The sequence below is a fragment of the Amblyraja radiata genome, chromosome 10 (assembly GCF_010909765.2).
Source record: "Amblyraja radiata isolate CabotCenter1 chromosome 10, sAmbRad1.1.pri, whole genome shotgun sequence".
NCBI lineage: Eukaryota > Metazoa > Chordata > Chondrichthyes > Rajiformes > Rajidae > Amblyraja > Amblyraja radiata.
Genome location: NC_045965.1, coordinates 30,120,983 through 30,133,368, shown reverse-complemented (window position 1 = coordinate 30,133,368; position 12,386 = coordinate 30,120,983).

Below are 12,386 nucleotides of genomic sequence, written 5' to 3'. Positions count from 1 at the left end.
GTGGAAAGGGACGAGTGAACCAAAGTGTTGCGGAGTGAGCTGTCTCTGCTTAACCATGTCTTTCCTATAACATGGTGACCATAACTGAACACAATACTCTAAATGTGGCCTCACCATTGTCTTGTACAATAATAACATGACCTCTCAACTTCTATACTTAATAGACACAAAAAGCTGGAGTAACGCAGATAAGGAATGGGTGACGTTTCAGATTGAGACTCAATTCACTGACTGAAGAAAAGCAATGTTCCAAAAGTCTTCGTGACTACTTGTGATGCCACTTTTAAGGCACCACTTGATCTCTCTGCACTACAACACTCACCAGAGCCCTGCCATTCAATGCATAGCTCCTGCCCTTGTTAAACTGCCCTAAATGCACCACTTCGCACTTATCTATATTAAATTCCATCAATCATTCCTCACCCCACCTGACCAACGAATCAAGATCCTGCTACAATTTTTGACAACCAACTTCACTTTCTGCAACACCACCCACTTTAGTGTCATCTGCAAACTTGCTAATTATGCCTTGCACATTCTCATCCAAATCATTAGATGATAAACAGCAATGGGCCCAGCACTAAACCCTAATGCACACCACTAGTCTTAGGCCTCCAGTCCGAAAAGCAACCTTCCACCATCATCCAGTCAGCTATCTCTCCTTGGATTCCATGGAATCTCACCTTCCAGAGCAGCCTACCATGCAGAACCTTGTTAAATGCAAAAAAAATGGTATTTCTCCAGCAGCCCCGGAGGACTTCCCACTTATTCCACACCTCCTGTCCAATGTTGTTTTGTCATGAGATTAGGTTTGGCCACCAAATACTCGGGCAAGAGTTTGGAATATGCACAATCACATTTGGCAATTGACATATTTAGAGATTGGGGTTAGACTATGGAGATTGCACTTTGACATTTGTCCTTACAATGCTAATTTTATTTCCAAAATATTCCAGCTGTAATCCATTTTTTTCTGCATTGATTGTAAGTTTTTATGGTTTCTCATCATTTTATGGCTATATGTATGGGACTTCAAATTTAATAAAAACCCAGCCTTGGTAGTTATTACCTTGAGCTATCATTCTTTCATGTATATTTTCAGCATAATGCAATGCATAGCTCCTGCCCTGCCTTTTGGTCTCCTAATCTGAGGAAAGACATTCTTGCCATAGAGGGAGTACAGAGAAGGTTCACCAGACTGATTCCTGGGATGTCAGGACTTTCATATGAAGAAAGACTGGATAGACGCGGTTTGTACTCGCTAGAATTTAGAAGATTGAGGGGGGATCTTATAGAAACTTACAAAATTCTTAAGGGGTTGGACAGGCTAGATGCAGGAAGATTGTTCCCGATGTTGGGGAAGTCCAGAACAAGGGGTCACAGTTTAAGGATAAGGGGGAAATCTTTTAGGACCGAGATGAGGAAAACGTTTTTCACACAGAGAGTGGTGAATCTCTGGAATTCTCTGCCGCAGAAGGTAGTTGAGGCCAGTTCATTGGCTATATTTAAGAGGGTTAGATGTGGCCCTTGTGGCTAAAGGGATCAGGGGGTATGGAGAGAAGGCAGGTACAGGATACTGAGTTGGATGATCAGCCATGATCATATTGAATGGCGGTGCAGGCTCGAAGGGTCGAATGGCCTACTCCTGCACCTATTTTCTATGTTTCTATGTTTCTATAAGTTGCTTGATGACACCACCAGCTTGATAGTTTCAAAAGGAGTGAGTTAATGTAGTGTTGAATGTGTTCATAGGTTGAGATGATTCCTCATCTGCAGCAGCTCCTACGTGAGAACCAATCTACTTCTGGTGCTTCTCAAATCTATAATGACAAATCACACTGGTACTCAATTACAGGCATCAACAGCGTGAATCAACAAACACCCATCAGTGCCTTCACTGGTAAGTGGGAACAAGGCTGTCAGCAGCTCCATTTTTAATTGATGTTGCATTTGGTTTTGCATTTCATTGACACGACTGAACTCATGTAAAGCCACAAGCTTCTGTGGAAGATAACTAAAGCAGATGATAAGCACGATGAGGCAAAAGTTCCACTGTCAAAATGGATGGCATGAGTGCAAAATGCCAATGTTGTGCTATGCGCCTGAAAATTGCATGCTGGCAGTCATACAACAAATGGAACTGGAGAGCTGGTATGGTTCAGAAGAGAATAATGCAAATAAACCCAAGGTTGATTATATTCTTCCAACTTTATCTACTGATATTCCTCGGTAGGCAGTAGACGGGCTGACAGGTGATTCATTTTGTATGATTCCAGAATTGATGATGTCTGATTCCTTCTACTAGATTATAACGTGAATATGACTATTGATGTCAAATCTTCTGCCATGGAGCTGCCCAGGCATTTTAATTAAGTATATTTGTATGAAACATTGACCAAACGGACAACTGATGGAGCACGATTAGCTCGATCTACTGTACATTGCCCCAGAGCAGACCTTGCTTAAATTAACTCTAACCTTTGAGGGACATTAATATTTTTCTACTTTGATTTCTGTCAGATCATTTTGATTACAATCTTACATTTGTACCTGATTCTCAGAGACAAAAGGACAAAAGTATGTCCTCACTGGCAAGATCCACATTCATAGCCCATTAATTGTGGTATTCCATTATTGTAAGAGCACTACGGAAACGTGAACCACTCCTGCACTGTTCATGTGAACTCTCTTTTATTTGATGAAGTAAAAAGTGTAACTTAATTGAACAAAACAATTCCTGGAGAGTATGAATGTGTTGCTTAACTCTGTTTTATAGGTATTCCCAGTGGCAAAATGTACAGCATTCATGGTGGAGTTGGAAAACTAGTTGCACAGCAGCTGCAAAAGCCAAATAAAATCTGGGTTGGCATAAACGGTCATCGATTAACTGAATCCATTCTCATGGAAAGTGGAAAGTAAGTTCAACATTCAGCACCGTGTCAATATTTCTACTTTACTGTGTGCATCTATATTACAGGGCGGCACAGTGGCGCAGTGGTAGAGTTGCTGCCGTACAGCACCAGACACCCGGGTTCCATCCTGACTATGGTTGCTGCCTGTACGGACTTTGTACGTTCTCCCTGTGACCGTGTGGTTTTCCAGGTGCTCTGGTTTCCTCCCACATTCCAAAGACGTGAAGGTTTATAAGTCAATTGGCTTCTGTAAATTGATTCTAGCGTGTAGGACAGAACTAGTGTATGAGTGATCATTGGTCAGCGTGGACTCAGTAGACTGAAGGTCCTGTTTCCACACTCTATCTATAAACTAAACTAAACTAAATTTATCTTATGGCTGGAGGGTCAGTTGATATTCCAATCCGAGTTGCCCTCCAGGTTTCTGTGTTAGGATAATTAACTAACTGCTCTACCTTAAAACCTGCCATCTGGGGATTGGAACTTGCTTCAAAGCCCACGGCCATCAAATAAGGACAGCAACACCTGTTTTTCCTCCTGCTACTGAAACAAATATTTATTATCTGAACATAATTCTGCAGGCCAAGAACACCGTTAACAAGTTGTGCCGTTCTACAGGAAAATGCTAAATGCTTTTGGTTGCTATACTATTAATTAAGATATGAAGAATTCCCACCATTCACATTTTGCTGTGATTCTCTATCACGAGGAAATACAAGGGATTCAGATATTATCATACAGTCTTAAATCAAGCTGTTATGGGCAATAACTATCCCACAGCCAAGAGTGAGAGTAATTGAATACCTGGAGGGGAGAACACTGGTACAAAGGTATTTGTGTATCTGTGTTTTGTGTATCAAGGTTTCAAGGTCAGTTTATTGTCACATGTAGCAATTAAGGTACAGTGAAATTTGAGTTACCATACATCCGTACTAAGTGAAAAGCAACAAGACACACAACCACATAAAAGTTAACATAAACATCCACCACAGTGGATTCCACATTCCTCACTGTGATGGAAGGCAATAAAGTTCAATCCTCTTCCTCTTTGTTCTCCCGCGGTCAATGCAAACCATCTGCAGTCGGGGCGATCAAAGCTCCCGCAGCCGACAAACGAAACCCTCGTCGGGGTGATCGAAACCCCAGCGTCGTGGCATTCAAACTCTCTCCGCGGCATGGAGCTCCCGAGTCATCCTCTTCTTATCAGAGACCAGGGGCTTCAGAATGTTAAAGTGCACAGGCCCCACGGTTAGAACGTCGATCCTCAGCAAAGGGATCGTAAGCTCCGCGATGTTAAAGTCTCGCAGACTCCTGCGGTTTGGAGCGCCGGGTCGGGCTCCAGGAAAGGCCGCCAACTCCACGATGTTAGGCCGCAGTGTGGACGGAGAAACTATACGGAAATAAATCGCATCTCCTTCGAGGTAACAGATTGACAAAAAGGTTTCCCCCAACCCCCCCCCCCCCCCTCCTCACCCCCCCCACAAAAAAGAAGCCGAGGAACACTAAAACGTACTTTTTAACACATACTAAAAAATAACAAAAAGAAGAAAGGACAGACAGACAGTTGGTGAGGCAGCCATTGCTGGTGGCCCCACCTGGTGTTTTATTAGTGGCCATTAGCTCCATTGCTTCTGGTTTTCTAATAAGCAAATAGTGGTGCATCCAAATTACAGAAAGTTAAAACCATTGTGCCAAATGGCAACATTACTGGCCTATGTCAAATATTTAATTGGAGCTTACAGCGCTGAACAGAAAGAGACATGTGATGTGATTTTCATAATTTCATTGTCCCAGTAAGGACACTGAACATCTCCAGGGAGTGCTGGAAGCAGAGCTGATGGCCCTTTCCATTTACTTCTCCTCCCAAATGGTTTGCTTGAGCTAATTTTATCTCGGGCAAATTGTTCCCTTTTTCGCTCAAGATTCCATTGTAGAGTTTCTGAAAAATACATTATTTGCGAATTCTAAGATCTGTTGTACCCTCAGATTTGTTTCCAGTGGCCTTCCAGTTTTCCCTTCTTCCTTCCATGGCAGACTCCCATGACTACGTTTATTAACCCCAATCTAGAAAACCCGTATCTCTTAAGAAATTAAAAACTATTGATCTCTGTCAAAATGATCAAAATGATCAAAACCTGGAAAATATATTTCCTTTCAATCACATTAATTTATCCATATTTTTTATAAATGCAAATTTCTGAGTTCTTCATTCACTTTAAGTCTATTGATCTCCACTATTTCAGGAAGCTTCTGTGCATTATACCAAGAAGGAAGGAGTGGGTGATGTTTTGGGGTGAGACCCTTCTTTAGACTGTTTTGGGGCTCGACCCGAAACGTCACCCATTCCTTCACTCCGGAAATGCTGCCTGTCCCGCTGAGTTACTCTAGCATTTTGTGTCTACCTAAACCAATCTTAGTCTTTTTAAATATCTATTTAGTTTAAAGCTGAATGGATTGTTCATCAGAACTAACAGACATATCTAAGAAAGACATGACATTTGAAAAACTTGGGGGAAAAGCTGTTAACCAGTATCTTATTTTACAGAGAGAGATGTATTGAAGGCAGAAAGCATTCCATAAAGTATGAATTTATGCAAGAGACATTAACTGAAAATATGAGCTTGGAATCATCACTTATACCTCTCAGCATTGAGGATCAAATGACAAGATCTAATGTAAAGATCATCAGCTTTTCTCCACAAGAAGAGATTCCACCTCAGGTGAATGTTTGGATCCCATGGTTTGATGCTAAATAGTGGAGGAATTGTGGATTATGACAGTGTTTGGACACTTTTACAAATTGTTACAAATAGATTAGCAGAGAATTTGTTCTCTAACCACTGAGGAGGAAATCAGAATGGAGTAATGCTTATCTCATGACATTCAATAATCGGCATCAAGATGAGCATAACAGTAGGACATAGAACAGTACAGCACAGGAACTGGCTCTGCAGCCTACAATGTTTGTACTGAACATGATGCCAAGTTAAACTGATTGCATGTGTGTGATCAATTTCCTTCTATACCCCTGCACTTCCATGTGCCTATATAAGAGCCTCTTAAATGCCACTTTCATATCTGCCACCACCACCACCTCTGACAATACATTCCATGCCCCCACCATCCTCTCCACTGCCTCTAATCCAGGCACATTCTGGTAAACCTCCTCTGCACTCTCTCCAAAACCTCCACGTCTTTCCTGTAAATGGGTGACCAATACTCCAAATGCGGCTTACCAAGGTCCTATTGAGCCGCATCATGAATTCCTGACCGTTACTCTCAATGCCCCTAGCAAAGAAGGCAAGCATACCATATCCCTTCCTTACCACCCTATCTACTTGTGCTGCCACCTTCAATGACCTATGAACTTGGATTCCAAGATCTCTTTGCACTTTAATGCTGTTAAGGGTCTTTCCATTAACTGTATACTTTCCTCTTGCATTCAACCACCCAAAGTCTGTCACCTCACACTTATTCGAGTTAAACTCCATCTGCCATTTCTATAGCTGATCTATATCCTGCTGACAGCATTCCTCACTGTTTGCAATTCCTCCAATTTCGATGTCGTTAGCAAACGTACTCCCCAATCCATCTCGATTAACAACCAAGTCATTTACAGCAAACAGCAGAGGTCCTAATCCCTGCGGACTAGTGACAGACCTCCAGCCAGAACCACAACACTCCGTCTTCTCAATTGAGTAGATCCTGCAACACATTTTGCTGGAGTAACTCAGCAAGTACTTTGCATCAGGTTTCACTAAAGAGAAGGACATGGAGGACAGTGAGATCAGTGTGGTGAATACTAACATGCAAGGGCAGGATATAAGATTAAAAAGGAGGAGCTCATGAAGATAATTAAGGTTGATAAATTCACAGGCCCTGATGGGATCTATCTGGCAAGAAAGGAGAAAATGGGAGTCTTGACGAAAATCTTTGCATTATTTCTGGCCACAGATGAGGTCTCAGAAGATTGGAGAATAGCTAATGTTGATCTTTTCTTTAAAAAGAGAAGGAGAGAAAATCCAAGGAAATATTGGCTGGTCAGCATCACGTCACTGCGGAAGCTATTGGAGAGGATTCTTCATGACAGGATTTATTTCCATTTGAAAGAGAATGGGTTAAATTAGGGACAGTCAGCAGGTTGTATTTTACTAATGACCAAGTTTTTGATGAGGTGATGAAGGTGTCACTGAGGGTATGGTGGTGGATGTTGTCTACATGGATTGTGGTCGTGCATTTGATAAAGTCCCCATGGTAGCCTGATCCAGAAGATTTAAGATGTATGGGGTTAACAATGACTTGGTTGAATAGATTTAGAACCATCTTATTGATAGAAGGCAGAGGGTTGTGGTGGAAGGACAATGTTCAGGTGGGAGGTCTGTGACCAGTGGCATTCAGCAGGGATCTGTGCTGGGACCTCTATTTGTGATATATATATAAATGATTTTGACATAAATACTGTGCAGTTGTTGCGGACTATGAGAAAGGCTGTCAACATGTACAGTGGGATGTAGATTAGCTACAGAAATAGGCAGCGAAATGGCCAATGGCGTATAATCTGAGCAAGTATCAGGTGTTACACTTTGGGAGGTCAAAAATACAGCACAGGAAGGATGTGAAGGCTTTGGAAAAGGTGCAGAATGATGCCTTGAGTAGGGAGAGGTTGGACAGACTTAGATTGTTTTTTCTGGAATGCCGGAGGTTGAAGAGAGACCTAATAGAAGTACAGTCTACCCTTGTTATTACTGACCTCATTATAATGTATTTCGGTTATAGCGGATTGAATTTAGTGTAACCTCGCTTTCATAATGGGCTTGAAGAAGGACACTTTTCATGGGATATGATCAGTGCATCCCGAGACTGACGGACCACGTGAGCCCAGAGTCAGAGTCTCTGGGCACTCCAGTTTCCTCCCACATCCCAAAGACGGTTGAGTTTGTAGGTTAATTGGCCTCTCTAAATTGCCCCTAGTGTGTAGAGGTTGGATGAAAAAGTGGGATAGCATAGAACTATTGTGAACGGGTGATTGGTGATGACTCGGTGAGCCGAAGGGCCTGCTTTCATGCTGCATCTCTAAACTAAACTAAAATGGCAGGCATAGGTGAAGCCCATGTCTGCAACTTTGACTTGAAGAAAATGAGAAGAGTCAATGGAGAAGTTGTTGAGGGTAAGGACAAGTTCCCCCAGGTGGAGGGGACTGTTAGTAGAGGGGAACTGGTTCTGTGTCTCTTCATGGAAGAACCAGAGGACTTTTGACCTTCCTGGTGGGAAGATCTCAGGGTCTTTCATTGCTCCTCCCCTTCCTTCTTTGCCTCCTATAAATGTTTATTCCAAATATGGGATGATCAGTACAAGAGCACAATTTAAGATTTGGACGCCCTCTGCTCACTGTCTCCAAGTTTCACACGGTGTGCTGAATGTGGACAGACAAGAAAGTTTGGATTGGGATCCCAATTTTCATTAGCCCTGGCCAATGAAATTGCTATTGAATGTGAAACATGTCATAACATCTAATCATAGAAAATCCCAGTGATATTAGGGTGTAGCCTTTAATGACAGGTTTGGCAAGTGCCCACTGGTTTAGTAAGCAGTCAACGTATTGTGGGGGGGAAGGTGGTTGGGTTGTCCACCCCCACCCTCTCGTATCCCTCTGACGGCATTTATTCATGCAGGGCCTGTTTTCACCGAAGGTTTCACCAAATTAACTTTGGACAGTTTCAGAGAGCAAGTTTATAATGCCAAATCCACAAAAGATCATTTTGTACCTTCGAACATAGATCAGGGTGATCTATAAATTTTCATGAATTCTAGCTGAATTAAGTCATTCGGCCCATCAAGTCGACTCCGCCATTCAATCATGGCTGATCTATCTTTCCAACTCAACCCCATTCTCCGGCCTTCTCCCCATAACCCCTGACATCCTTACCAATCAAGAATTTGTCAAACTCCATTTAAAAAATATCCATTGACTGCCACAACCGTCTGCACCAATGAATTCCACAGATTCACCATCCTCTGATGAAAGAAATTCCTCCTCATCTCCTTTCTTAAGGTACGATCTTTTATTCTGAGGCTATGGCCTCTGGTCCTAGACTTTTCCTCTAGTGGAAACGTCCTCTCTGTATTCACTCTATCCAGGCATTTCACTATTTGGTAAGTTTCAATGAGGTCCTCCCTCATCCTTCTAAACTCCAGCGAGTACAGGCCCAATGCCTTCAAGCGCTCATCATATGTTAACCCAATCATTCTCATAAACCTCCTCTTGACTCTCTCCAATGCCAGCACATCCATCATCAGATATGGGGCTCAAAACTGCTCACAAATGCACTTATGAAGTCTTAGCATTTTGTATTAACCATATAACAATTACAGCACGGAAACAGGCCATCTCGGCCCTACAAGTCCGTGGCGAACACATATTTTTCCCTAGTCCCATCTACCTGCGCTCAGACCATAACCCTCCATTCCTTTCCCATCCATGTACCTATCCAATTTATTTTTAAATGATAAAATCGAACCTGCCTCCACCACTTCCACTGGAAGCTCATTCCACACAGCTACCACTCTCTGAGTAAAGAAGAACCCCCTCATGTTACCCCTAAACTTCTGTCCCTTAATTCTGAAGTCATGTCCTCTTGTTTGAATTTTCCCTACTCTCAATGGGAAAAGCTTATCCACGTCAACTCTGTCTATCCCTCTCATCATTTTAAAGACCTCTATCAAGTCCCCCCTTAACCTTCTGCGCTCCAAAGAATAAAGACCTAACTTATTCAACCTTTCTCTGTATTATGGTCCTCTCAAATTAAATGTTAGCATTGCATTCGCCTTTCTTACTACTGATTCGACTTGCAAATTAACTCTTTGGGAATCCTGCACCAGCACTCCCAAGTCCCTTTGCACCTCTGATTTCTGAATTCTCTTCCCATTTAGAAAATAACCTACGCCTTTATTCCAACTATCAAAATGCATGACTTCACTCTTTGCTATGCTGTATTCCATCTGCCACTTCCAACCCACTCTCCCAACCTGTCCAAGTCCTTCTGCAGAGTCGCTGCTTAGTCTACACTACCCGCCCCTCCGCCTATCTTTGTATCATCTGTACTTGACCACAAAGCCTTCATTTCCCTCATCCAAATCATTAATATACAACGTGAAGAATAGCGCCCCCAGCACCGACCCCTGCGGAGCACTGCTAGTCACTGGCAGCCAACCAGAAAAAGCCCCCAAAAGTTTTGACCCATTTATTTTCTGACAATGGGGCTCATATGCTCAAAAGAAATCATTTTGCTTCCCAAATATAATAAACATGCCAAGCAAATGAGGCTACGCACATGTGTTGGGTATTGCAAACCACATTTTGCCAATAACAACTTGTATGGCGGGTGGTTTAACCGTTGCATAATAATTATGTGCTTCCTCTTTGGCAATGCAAGGTTAGGTTTTTCTCTAATTGCCAGGCAGAAGCCACAAAGCTATCAAATTTCTAGGCTCCTGTGTCTTAACTCTGCATGGTTCAAATATTGGTGGAGGAAAATAAATGTGTGTAACCCAAAAATAAATGATATTTTAATTTAGTAACAAGGAACTGCAGATGCAAGTTTACAAAACAAGACACAAAGTGCTGGAGTAACTCAGCAGGTCAGGCAGCATCCATGGAGAACATGGATATGGACCTATCCACATTCACCAAAGATGCTGCCTGACCCGCTGAGTAATTCCAGCACATTATGTCATTTTCTGAATGTTTTACTTTAATTTCCTTCAATATCAGCTGAAAATCTATATTCACCCTTATTTACACAGGTTGAAAGTGGATCATGTCCTTTTGATCCTCATTCTTGGAATCAAGATGTGCAATCAACCAAGGAGTTAGGAGTGATTCATTCATTTAGTTCTGTAAATTCACAATCTACCGTAAAATCATATGGCACGACCAGAGGCATTGACATGATCCTGGGAGATCCTGTAAAAGTAGTGAGAAAAGCCACAAAATCACAGAATAAGCAAATATATTTATTGTCAGATGATGGAACAATCAAACGTTTGGAGATGAGAGAGAACGTAAAAAGGCAACCAGCAAAGAGTGTAATTATGCAGATTTGTGAAATGGATGTCAGCAACCTGCAAAATAATGTTACATCTGCAGGATCTTTGTCAAGGGTAGACAAGTTTATGAAAAATGCTTTCAACATTACACCAGGCGTGATATGCCCAAGAAGCCCACTAGCACCTATGGCCGTATTTTCACCCCTGAACAGAAATATGAAAGAATCCTTAAACTGCAAAGACCTGGCAGGAGGACAAAAACCAAAACACAAAGATATTGGTGTCACCACTCCCACCAAGATTACAATCAGTAATAAGACTTTGTTCCATTTCACTGCCAAGGCATTGCAGTGTTCAGAGGAAGAAAATACAAATGAGAAAGGGCCTGCATTTGGATTGAATCATGGGTCTGCCGTTCCTGCTCCAGAAGCAGATTATCCTTGTCTTCCACTAATAGGCTCAGTACAGACTCCATTGCCCACACAGACCATGAATCCAAACCAAAATGTAAACCTTGATCACCCATAGATTCATAGGAAAGGCCAAATGCCAATGTACCAAAATCTATAACCATAGACCCAGGCGCTCATACAACATCTACATTAGCACAATCAACACCACCTGAAGTGGCTACACCTACAACAAGACATGAAAACTCTCCAGCCTCTTCACAGTTAAAAACACTTGCAGCTTCACTCAACATCAAAAAGGTGGGAGAAAAATGAGAGATAAAGGAATCAGACGAGCTCCAACCTTCAATCACATCGAATGGTATCACCCAGTCTCCTGTTAACACTATACCTCCAACACGGTGCTAACGCGAGCCTTTCCAGAGAAAGTTAGGTCACACGGCACAAGAGTCTCCCGTGAAAAAATTTAAGGTTTGTCCAATGTGGGGGAGGGGGGATTGTGGGGGAGGGTTGGGTGTGGGGGAGGGGGGTGGGGAGTGGTGTGAGGGGGAGTGGTGGTGTTGGGGTGGAGTGATGTGGGGGAGTGGGGTGATGTGGGGAGGTGGGCGGGTGGGAGGAACGGGGAGGGGTAAAGGGGGTGTGTGGGGGGAGGAGGGGAAGAGGGGAGGGGGGCATGGGTGGAGGGGATGTGTGGGGGGAGGGGGTGTGTGTCTGTGGGGGGGCACTCAGCGGCCACCAGTCCCGGCACCACACAGCACTTCCCGACTCCACTCAGCGGCTTCCCCCGACTCCACAAATATGAACATTTAATGAAAACTTTTTTTGTACTTTATTATGGGTCTTACAGAGTACTATGTTTACATATCTTGACCCGCTGCAAGTACGAATTTTGATGTTCCATTTCCAGGCATATGACAATAAAACACTTTACTTGACTTTTGAGAAAGAGGCAGAGAATGGAATGGAATGCCTTTTATTGTCATTCAAACAACTAGGTTTGAACAAAATGTCATTTTCT